This window comes from Tupaia chinensis, unplaced genomic scaffold, assembly GCF_000334495.1.
Source record: "Tupaia chinensis unplaced genomic scaffold, TupChi_1.0 Scaffold000146_1, whole genome shotgun sequence".
NCBI lineage: Eukaryota > Metazoa > Chordata > Mammalia > Scandentia > Tupaiidae > Tupaia > Tupaia belangeri.
The window spans coordinates 10,715,594-10,727,944 of NW_006159616.1; the positions used below are offsets into that span (position 1 = coordinate 10,715,594).

Sequence of the window (12,351 nt, forward strand, 5' to 3'; positions counted from 1 at the left end):
TTGGTGAGGGGCTACTACCCTCACCTGGCAAAGAGCTACCTCTTTATTTTCTCATGTTTCTTTGAGATCTGTGCTGGTTACTAGTCATCTGATGCAGTATTCACTTCTTTCTATTTATTGGAGTAGATTCTATAGTACTGGTGGAGGAAATTTCACTGTTAGTTCCCAGGTGTGTTCGTATTGGAGATCTGCATCTCCTAGGTTAGAGCAGCTATGGGTAACTTCAGACACTTGGCTTCTCTACCAAACATTCAGTTCTTATGAGGCAGTAGCAAGCTAAGGAGCTATAACTTGGAGAAGATGATCCAGTTGCATGTTGTGCTAAGCACAGCCCACAGATTTGTGTACCAAAATTTCTGAAATGGCTTCCAGGCCCCGAACACAAACTCACCCTAAAGCTCTCTATTGTGGGTCTATTTGAACATTTCTCAAGATGCCTTTCAGTTGGGGGTGCTTTTGGGGTGTGCCTCATGCACACACACATGCCTAGTGTGAGTTTAAGCCACTAGGTCTGGGACTCACACCCCAATCCATTACATGGGAGTCCAGCGACATAGCCATTACACCATCTGGTGGTCCTGGTGTATAATCTTTTTAACATGTTGTAGAATACCATTTGCTAGTATCTTGTTGAGAATTTTTGCATTTGTATTCATTAAGGTTATGGACCTGAAGTCTTCTTTTTTTGTCAAGTCCTTGCATGGTTTTGGAATTAAGATGGCAGAGGCTTCATAGAATGAATTCAGGAGGATTTCTTCCTTTTGGAAATAGTTTAAGGAGAATTGGGGCTAGTTATTCTTTAAAAGTTTTGTAGAATTCAGAAGTAAAGTCATCGGGACCTGGGCGCTTCCTTGTTTGAAGACTATCTATTACTGACTCAATCTCATTGCTTGTTATGGGTCTATTTATACTTTCTCTTTCTTCCTGGTTCAATCTTGCTAAGTTATACATGTCCAGAAACTTGTCCATCTCATCTAGATTTCTTGTTTGTTGGTATATAGTCACATAGCGTACTCTCTGATGATATTATGTATTTCTTTTATATCCATCATAATAACACTTGTTTCGTTGTTGATTTGATTTATCTGGTTTCTTTCTCTGTTCTTGATTAATCTAGCTAATGGTGTGTCAATTTTATCTTCTCAAAAAAAAACCAGCTTTGATTTTATTTTCTATATAGTTCTTTTATTCTCTATTTCATTTATTTCTGCTCGAATCTTTATTATTTCTATTCTCCTGGAATTTGGGGGGGGGGTGTTGTTGTTTTTCCAGTTCCTTGAGTCATGTCATTAGGTTTTTTATTTGCCACCTCTCTTCTTTTTTCTAGTGGGCACGAATTACTATGAACTTCCCTCTTATGACTGCTTTTGCTGTGACGCATAGGTTTTAAACACTTGTTTGTTCATTATCATTGGTTTCTATGAACCTTTTGATTTCAGTATTAATTTCTTCTATAGTCATAAAGTCATTTAGGAGTAGACTGTTTAGTTTCCATGTGTTTGTGAATTTTTGAGGACTCTTTCTGTAGTTTATTTCAGGTTGGGTTCCATCATGGTCAGAAAAGATGCTAGGTATAGTTTTTATATCTTTGAATTTGTAAAGGCTTGTTTCATGCCCTATCATGTAGTCAATCTTGAAAATGTTTCATGTGGGAGTGAGAAAAATGTATATTTTGTAGTAGCTGGATGAAATACTCTATATGTGTCTGTCAAGTCCATTTCATCTATGGTGTCATTAAGATCTTGTATCTCTTTATTTTTGTTTAGATGATCTGTCCAGAGGGGTGCTCGAGATACCCTGTAATTATTGTGTTGCAGTCCATCTTTCTTTTGAGATCTAACAGTCTCTCTTTGATGTATTTAGGTGTTCCAGTGTAGGGTGCATAGATATTTACAAGTGTCATATCTTCTTGGTGAACAAGTCCTTTAGTAATATATAATGCCTTTCTTTATCTCTTCTTACACCTTTCATCCTAAAGTCTATTTCACTTGATATCACTATTGCTACTCCAGCCTTTATTTGTTTATTTTATTTATTTTTTATTTTTGGTTTTCATTTGCATGGAATATCTTTTTCTGGCGCTCACTTTCCGTCTATGTATGTCCTTATCAATGAGGTATGTTTCTTGTAAGCAGCATATAGATGGCTTCTGCTTTTGTATCCATTCAGTCACTATGTGTCTTTTAATGAGAGAATTTAATCCATTAATATCAAAGCTATTATTGATATTTTCGAATTTATCCCTGTCATTTTGTTAGCCATATCCTCACTTGTTTTTTTGTTCTCCTATTTCTGTTTGTATCTCTTTAGTTATCCTGATACAACACTCCCCACAGTCCTTCCTGTAGAGCTGATCTATTAATGATAAATTCATTCAGTTTTTTGTTTATCTAAGAATACTTTATTTGCCCTTCTCATATGAGGGACAATCTTTCTGGATATAGTATTCTTGCTTGAAATTGTTTTCCTTTTTATCTTTGAACATATCTTCTCATTCCTTCTTTGCCTGCATTGTTTCAGTTGGGAGTTCTGACATTAGCCTAATAGGATAGCCTTTATAAGTAACTTGTCATTTCTCCCTCGCTATTTTTAGAATACTGTTTTTGTCTTTAATTTTTATCAATCTGGCTATCTTCCCAGAAGAAGAAGATCTTTTTGTGTTGATTCTATTTGTGATTCTTTTTATTTTGTGGGTCTGAATTTCTCCATGTTTCTCTATATTTGGAAAATTTTCAGATAGTGTTTCATGAAAGAGGTTTTCTATGCCTTTAGCAGATTCTTTACCTTCTGGAATACCCATTATATGGATATTTGAGTGTTTCATGGTGTCTAGAATTTCCCATGTGTTGTCCTCATTTTTTTTTTTGGTTGTTTTTTTCCTTCTTTGTGGTGATTTGGCCCATGCTGGAGACTTTGTCTTTGAAGTCAGAAATTCTTTCTTCTGTATGGTTCAATCTGCTGTTAATGCTTTCTAAGGAGATTTTAATTTCTTGTATTGTATTTTTCATTTCTAGAAGTTCTGTTTGATTCTTTTTTAGGGTGTCTTTTTCTTTATGAAATTCCTCTCTCATGTCCTGGAATTATTTTCTCATTTCCTGAAAATGTTGTCTGTTTTCTCTTGCATTTCATTGAGTTTTGTCACTACGAATATTTGGAATTTATTTTCTAACATTTCTGTGTATTCCTTGGTGCTATCCACTGTTGGTGAGGGGCTACTACCCTCACCTGGCAAAGAGCTACCTCTTTATTTTCTCATGTTTCTTTGAGATCTGTGCTGGTTACTAGTCATCTGATGCAGTATTCACTTCTTTCTATTTATTGGAGTAGATTCTATAGTACTGGTGGAGGAAATTTCACTGTTAGTTCCCAGGTGTGTTCGTATTGGAGATCTGCATCTCCTAGGTTAGAGCAGCTATGGGTAACTTCAGACACTTGGCTTCTCTACCAAACATTCAGTTCTTATGAGGCAGTAGCAAGCTAAGGAGCTATAACTTGGAGAAGATGATCCAGTTGCATGTTGTGCTAAGCACAGCCCACAGATTTGTGTACCAAAATTTCTGAAATGGCTTCCAGGCCCCGAACACAAACTCACCCTAAAGGCCTGCCCAGACTGGGCTCAGGACTCCAGGCCATTAAAGTCTGTATCCCAAACATGCCTGTGTCAATCCCTAATTATTCTTGATTGTGGCTCTTTGTTCTTCACCTTGTGATCACTTATATTTGTGTTTCTGTTTATTTTCTGTCTCCCTAATAAAATTAGTTTTGGAACTGGCAGGTGGTGTGATGGTTAAGGCACTAGATTCCCACCTGGACAACTGTGGTTCAAGTCCTGGACCTGGTGGCTTGTTTTCTCATGCTCACTCTCTCTCTCTGTCTTTCTCTGGTCAAGATTTTAAAAATAATAATGATGAATAAAATAAAATTAAATAATTATTTATAAATAAATAAAATTAGTTTCAACAAGACCAAGAATGACTATTTTATTCACCATGGTATCCCCAATGTCTAGCTCATGCTATAGGCCCCCCATCACTAAGGGAGCAATTATATGATGACACATGACCTGAGCAAGGGGAACATGAAAACTCATCCTCTTGCTCCTTTGATTATGTACAGGGTATGGGTAGTGATAGAAATTAAAATAGGGGTGAAACTTCGAAAAGTCTGGAGACAATACACATGCTATCTATGTAAAGTGTGTTTCTTTGAGACCATCTTGGATTCACATCTCCCCAGAAAATGCAGCCTGCCTTCTCTATGTCACCTCACTGCCAAAGGGCCAGTGACTGCATAGTTTCAGGATGACTACTTGTTTCGTTTTTGTTACGGAGGAAACAGAGACTGCATTTAATGAAGTAGTTTGTCCACACTGAGCTAGCTGGCAAGAAGCAGAAAGAGCTGGAATTCAAATCCAATTTTGTTTTAATTCAATGTGATTTAAATCCAGTTTGATTTGAATTTGACCCTAAGGCCATGTTCAACACTTTCTAACAAAGTCCATGTAGCACAAAGCCCACAGTACTGCCGAACACCTCTCCCTTCATCTCACTGATTTCCTATCCTACAGTTATTGAAAAGACTTGAAAGTATATGTCTTTAGGATAGATTGGACAAAAGTTCTTACTCTTTTTTTTTTTTTTTATCAGGAAAGAAAAAAGATTTAATGGTTTTTGTTTTAGATAATACTTAAATACTAAGACAGTCAAAACACATTGACTAGGTTTTCCTATACATTATATTTACACAACGACTGATTTTCTTTCGAAGAACAATTGCCCAGGAAGAAGAAAAAGCAACTTGTAATAGTTTCTGGGGCCCATACTGCCTCAGGTCAGTTGTCCCCTAACAGAGCAATGAACTAAAAAGTAGGTGTCTTTTTTCCTTCCCACTTCTTATGTTTTAACCTGAAATGTTTCTGAATAGGAAGTGTGTTTTTTTGGATATAAGAAGCTAGATGACCACCCTAATTCAGGATTGTGTTTCATCCCAGGAGACCAGGCAATAGATTGGGTTAAGAATTACCCCTTATCTACGGGAATGCTGCGATGAAGCCAAAGATCCACATAACTAGTGTAAAACTCCTCTGTAAAATGAGGGCACTTCTTCAGGCCATCTGCTGTGTCCCATCCAGTCTGACAAACTGGTATCCAAGCTCAGATCTTCCAAAGCATAAGACTTGCCCTCTCTGCAATGGTGGGTGCAGAAAGGAAGGTACATCATATTGTGGGACCAGCTTTCAGATGCAAAAAAAAAAAAAAAAAAAAAACTATGCTGGGATTAAAGCAGATTAATAAACTGTAATTTTTTTTTATTGAATAGTTTGACATTTAGATGCTGTAAAACTAAATTAACCTACAGTCTTAAATACACAAACTGGGGAACCAGCAGTTAGCGTAATGGCTATGTCGCTGGACTCCCACATAGTCGACCGCGGTTCGTGTCCCGGACCCGGTAGCTTAAAACTCACGCCGGGCGCGTGTGCGTGCGTGCCCAAGATCCCGAGAGGAGAATGGAGGAGAAGGGATTGCGGCGTGACCATCCCCCCTGGGGGGTGATTTCTCTCTTTGTCTCTCTCTGTCTGTCTGGTGAGCGCACGCACCCTACAGTGAAAATCTCTCCAAAAAAAAAAATACACAAACTGAAGCCTTTGCAGGGGGATATAAAATTTGATAATAAGTTCAGACAATTACTTCCTAGGCTCTTAGACCATAATCTACATCCATGATACCGCTCCATGATACATATTTTTTGAGGTTATCTGTACAAGGGCATTTTTTGTCTCACAGAGGTTCGGAAACACTTTCATTTTATTTTTTTAAAGAAGCATCAAAAAATTATGATTCAAGAACTTGAAACCCTAATGTAACAGGCAAAGCCTCATTTTTACAAAATATGAAACACTCTGTATCTTCTACTTCTAATAGCTCGTCAAGAGATGCCACCACTAAATCATGTTCCTGCAGCATTTCTGGGTAGCGGGACACTGCCCGCTCGATCCTTGCTGAACTCCGCACAGGAATGATGAGCTTCATGTCTTGCACTTCCAGCATTCCACTTAAGCTTGGGATTGAGGCGATCTGTAATTTGATACCAGGGTGATTCTGCGGTTTTGCCTTGGTTATCTGGGGTACTGCTACAACCTGTTCCCTCTCTTTTGGAGAAAGACAAGGCTTTTCAGATTCCATCTTCATGACCAGCTCTTCTACTGATGTTTTATTAGTTTCAGCAACTAAACAGTCAGAGGTTATTTCTGTGCAAGCCAGGAAGACAAGTGATTTAATACTTAAGCTAAAATTCATTAAAATAAAAAAGTCATACATTCAATGATTTCCCAGTGTTCCTAATGGACTCTATATACTAGATCATGATTAATTTCAAGTGGGACTTAAAACTGATTTTTTTCTGCTAAGTCCTGCAGTAACACTGTTACCTCAGGCTACTCCCTAACCAGCCCTCTGGATAGACTTCGGTTCCCCTTGCCACTTTCAGATGAATCTTTCATATCCTTTCAACATGCCCCCAGTCTCTTATTCATTTGTTTTTTCTTTAAATACCTTAAAATAATTATTTATTTATCTAATTTATATGTTATTATATTTTTATTTGACCAGAGGTAGAAAGAGAGAAAAAGGGAAAGCAAGAAAGCAAGCCACCAGGTCTGGGATTTGAACCACGTTCGACCATGTGGGAGTCCAGCACCTTAACCATCATGCCACCTGCTGGCTCCTCTTTTTCACATTCAAGAGTGCTCTTTTAGGGACAAATCCCTGGACCTTTCCCTTTACCCCATAGATTAGATCAATTTTCTTTTCTTTTTTTTTGTTGGAGAGGTTTTTGCTATAGGGCACTTGCGCTTGCCAGATGGAGACAGACAGAGAGACAGAAAGCAAGAAATCACCCCCATAGGGGGATTGGCCACGCCACAATCCCTTCTCCTCCATTCTCCTCTCAGGATCTTGGGCACACATGCACACATGCCTGGCATGAATTTTAAGCCACCAGGTCCGGGGCGCAAATCACGGTCGACTACATAGGAGTCCAGCGACATAGCCATTATGCTAACTGCTGGTCCCTAGATCAATTTTCTATATTCTCTAGGACCAACTAACGCTAAACTCCCCATTCCCTCCCCCATCGTCCCTGCCCCCCCGAATGCCACACATGGTTATTACCTTGGACAGTGGGTGAAAAATACTTTATATTTTTATGGTAGCTCAACCACAACCAACAAAATGAAAGGAAGAAATTAGACTGAGTGAGAGTTAGTCTTTGTCTTAGTTATGGCACATCATTCAGGATCTGGCTTTCAGGTTCTAATAAGGTTTGCGGCAAGTTCTCTTTGTTCACCTCTTTCAAAAAGATATCCGAAGATTGGTTTTCAACATGGGTACTGTCCACAGAGTCTATACATTTAGCATTTCCTTGATCTGTTACTTGCTCCTTTATAGGTTTCAATTCCTGCATATTGAGTAACCCCACAGGTTTTCTTGACAGTTCTCCTGCAGTGGATGATCCACCTTCATGCAGGTGATGAGTCCTGCTGGAACGCTTACTGTTTGGCATCGAAGAAACACATCCTGAAGTCAGCCCTTTGCCCACAAGTTTTGGTGGCTCCAACTTTGGCTTTTGTGACCCTGCAATATTGGCTGTTCTGGCCTGGAGTTTAATGCTAATGGGCTATGTGGTTTTGACAGGCAAGACAACATGGCGGGTAACATCCTTTTTGGGTCTAATAGTAGATTTAGGAGGTGGTGGATTCGGGCAGTTATTCTTGGCTTTTAGATAAGGCTTGGTGTTTTGGTTCTTTAGTTTCCCCTTGGCTGCAAGTGTGACCCTGCAATATTGGCTGTTCTGGCCTGGAGTTTAATGCTAATGGGCTATGTGGTTTTGACAGGCAAGACAACATGGCGGGTAACATCCTTTTTGGGTCTAATAGTAGATTTAGGAGGTGGTGGATTCGGGCAGTTATTCTTGGCTTTTAGATAAGGCTTGGTGTTTTGGTTCTTTAGTTTCCCCTTGGCTGCAAGGTATTCCTGGAGTTTTCTCTGCCGTTCTTCTGCGGCAGCGGCGGCAGCGGACCCGGGCCGCACCATGACTCCTCAACGACAGTTTTTCTTCAAAGGTCAAAAGTTCTTACTCTTTATAAAAACAAAAAGGTAGATGCCTATTGTAATGGGTATTTGAGTTATTATGTAAGAATATTCAGGCCAGCCTGTGGTGTAGTGGTTAAGGCAGCTGAATTTTGCATAGTCCATCACACTATTTGAGTCCTAGACCTGGTGGCTTGGGAACACGTGTATGTGCATGCCCAAAATCTCAGCAGGAGAGAGAAATAGAGGAGAGGAGATTGTGGCATGAACATTTTCTATGGGGGTGCTTTCTCTCTCTCTTTCTTTCTTTCTCCCTCTTTCTAACAAGCACACATGCTCTCTAGCAAAATTTAAATAAATCAATTAAAGAATACTCAATTCTACTCTTAAAAAAAAAAAAGCAAAATGAGGGACCAGTAGTTAGAGTAATGGTTATGCTGTTGGATTCCCATGTAGTCGACCGCAGTTCAAGTCCCAGACCCTGTGGCTTAAACTCACACCAGGCGCGTGAAAGTGTGTGACCAAAATGAGATGGATGAAATTCATTAAGAAGTGTTAGACATAGATGGAAAGTTAGCCAATAGCTTGAGATATAGAGAGAACATACATGGCATGTCAAATACAGACCTGAGTAAACAAGTAGATTAGAGATACAGGGGGAAATCATATGGGGCGTCCCATGTGGACAGTAAGTGATATAGTTACCATATAAAAGATAGAGAGGACAAATGGAGTATTTGATGGAACAAATGAATGTACTGCTGAAAGATTAAATCAGAATCATGACTATGCCATGTCTGGGTAGACAACTATGTCCTAAATTGGTCACCCATTGGTAACACCCAGTATGGGGCCATCTGACTCTACACAACTTCCCCCAAGGAATCCAGACAACATTCATAACTACTCATAGGTGAGCTCCTGCTATGGCATGTGCATCGGCCCCAGAGTCGCTCTCTAATCAAGTAAGTATGTATTTCACTCCAGGGACTCTCAATCTGTTGGAACCCTTTATTCAGCCTCTGCGCTGGTCCTCTTCGTTAAGGACCAACAGAAGCAAAAGCATATGGGGCAGAGAGAGAAGGTACGTAATCAGAATGGAGCGGGTACAAACTCATCACCTTATCCTACCTGGGATGACTTCTCCTGTTCTTTCCCCTTGCTAGTAACACCTGTGGATTTAAATGGATTCAAAGCTTGTGACTAGACCATTTTAATGTAATCTGTAAGTCCTTCTGTTCAGTGACCTCCAGAAACACTTCCTTGCCTGGTAAAATTTGGGGCTACTATGGTATCCGAGTAAATTCCCACAGCACGCGTGGCTGATCTGAAACAAAACCATGAGCTAAAAACTTGCCTCTGACCTTTTGTCTCCCTTGTTATGCTTGCATGCCACCTTCAGCCACCTCTATACACTCTCTTAGTTGCCAGAATGTATTTGTCTTGTGCTTAATTTTGTCTACCATCTTGCTGCCTGTTACCTCCAATTTGAGGTCGCAGTCAACCTTCAAAACATGTGCTCCTAGAAATTTAAACCAGTAGTTTTGAGTACACTGCCACCAAGTGGTACCTCAGGCATGGCTATGTCTACCCTTTTTATTCATAAATGTGTGAACAGGAGATGACAGGGATCCTAAGGATAGAGCACAGAGACCATTGGCAGTTGGTGATTAAGATGGTTGTGAAGAAAACCAGAAATGAAAAGCCAGAGACAGAGGTAAGACTTGAATATAAAAGAAGTTTGACCTTCCATAAACAGAAAGGAGATTAGTGACCACTAGTTCTAGATTGTCCCAATGACAAGTGTTTTTGGTGGTTATGACCATGTTCAGGGGAGCTCTGGAGCTGGTCTGGATTCAAGATGGAAGCCAAATAGATAGACCTTTCATCTGCACTTCACCCAGACAGCTCTACTTTTCCATTCTATCATCAGGGTGTCATACACACTTCCATTTGATAAAATGTTTCTTTTTCTTTTTTCTTTCTTTTCTTTTCTTTTTTTTTTTTTTGGAGAGGTTTTTGCTATAGGCCGCGTGCGCTTGCCAGACAGAGAGAGACATAGAGACATAAAGCGAGAAATCACCCCCCAGGGGGGATGGTTATGCCGCAATCCCTTCTCCTCCATTCTTCTCTTGGGATCTTGGGCACGCACGCACACACGCCCCGTGTGAGTTTTAAGCCACCAGGTCTGGAACGCGAACTGCGGTCGACTACGTGGGAGTCCAGCGACATAACCATTACGCTAACTGCTGGTTCCCGATAAAAAGTTTCTATAGCTTTAAACGGGCCTGCTAGTGTGTGTTAAGTTCCTCTCAGAAGTCGTAGTTCCATATATGACTTATTATTATTATGAAAATTCTAAATGCTAGCTTTATTCCTGTTGACTCAACTAATTTAGAAGGGAGTGGTGGCCTTCTGGGCAGGGAGGAGGGGAGGACAAGAGTTTGGAGATGGAAGAGCCTCTTCAATGAAGTGGACATTGAAGACTCTCACCCCTGCCACAGAAATATCCTAGAACAAGAAGCTAAGAGGAAGTGCCCAGGACCATGAGGAAGAGGGGTCTTATGCTCCTTCATTTGAATAATCTCAGACAGAGGGAGAGAAGCTAACCTTTGAAATTCTGATACACCTCAAATTTCTCTGGCACTTGTTTGGTTTCACAAGCATAACCACAATAAGAAACTTAGCACACGCAAGGGCAGGTCAAATGCAATGATGATGTCAATGACAACCATGATATTGATGATGACTCTGACACTTAATTGAGCACCTACAATGTGCTAGGTTTTGCTCTTGTTTCCTTAAATACACCATCTCATTTAATCCCCACAACCATCTGGTGTAGTAGAGTCTATTATTACCTCCATTTTGAAGATAAGAAAATTGAACCCCAGAGAGGGCAACTGACTTGCTGGAAATCACAGAGTTATGATGGGGTCAGTGTTGCAAATCCAAGTAGTCTGTCTACAGAGTTCTAGATGGCCTCCTGAACCAACGAGGCTTGCCTAAGGGCTGTTAATACAGTATCTCCCATTTCTTGCCACATTTTAATTCCTAACCAGAAGTTTACCAGTCTCCCAGACATTGGCCAAGGAGCCTGACCAGGTGGAATAGTCTCTGAGCAGGACCTGGAGGGGATCAGGGCCAGCTCCGGGTCTTTTGTTAAGGTCTTTTCCTGCTCCCCATCATCTGGCCCTCCCAGTTCACACCTGAAAGCCCATAGAATCTTCCCATATCTGTCATTTACCTGGATCTTGAAACTTCACTCTGCCTTCAAAAGCTAAATCCTTTCTGTTTATTTTGGCAGGCTTAGTGTCTGACCTCTGATTCTCTGTCTCTGACACTTGCCTGGTTCTTTGACTACAGAGAGACAAGCACCAGGGCAAGCCATCCAATAAATGCCAGCAACAGATGGCGCTGTGTGGGCACCTTGTCAGTCTGAAAGCAGAACCAGCTGCTCATGTGAACGTGCCAGGAAGGAACCAGATTCCCTATTCATGAACTTGCTTGGTCATAAGGCTCTGAGACCAGCCCTAACCCCCAGCAGGCTGAGGACACAGGGCTCCTGCCCTTGGACATAGGCTGGCTTCTCTCTCTCTATCTCTTTTTTTTTTTTTTGAGAGGTTTTTGCTATAGGGCACGTGTGCTCACCAGAAAGACAGAGAGGAGACAGAAAGAGAGAAATCCCCCCGGCCCCAGGGGAGATGGCCCCACTGCAATCCCTTCTCCTCCATTCTCCTCTCAGGATCTAGAGCACGCACGTACACGCGCCAGATGTGAGTTTAAGCCATCAGGTCCGGGACTCAAACTGCGCTCAACTACATGGGAGTCCAGCAACATAGCCATTACGCCAACTGCTGGCCCTGCCTGCCTTCTCTCTTGTCCCAGACACAGAACACGTGTATTCTGGACGTCTCCTTCCTGAGCCTTCTCCTTCCTCCCCTGGGTCCTGGTCTAGCTAGGTTCCTGATCTCTGGCTCGCTGGGCTTTCTTTTTTTTCTTTCTTTTTTTTTTTTTAGAGAGGTTTTTGCTATAGGGGGAGCGGGGCGCCGCAGAGAGAGAGAGACAGAGAGACAGAAAGCGAGAAATCACCCCCAGGGGGGGTGGCCATGCCACAATCCCTTCTCCTCCATTCTCCTCTTGGTATCTTGGACACCACACACACATGTGCCTGGCGTGAGCTTTAAGCCACCGGGTCCAGGGCACGAACTGCGGTCCAGGGCACGTGGGAGTCCAGTGACAATAGCCATTACGCTAACTG

The 12,351-nt window shown here is 41.2% G+C and overlaps 1 pseudogene; it reads right to left on the reverse strand.

The window, feature by feature from the left end:
- Positions 1-5,797: 5,797 nt before the first annotated feature.
- Positions 5,798-8,093, reverse strand: LOC102473081 (cytoskeleton-associated protein 2-like; annotated as a pseudogene).
- Positions 8,094-12,351: the final 4,258 nt, after the last annotated feature.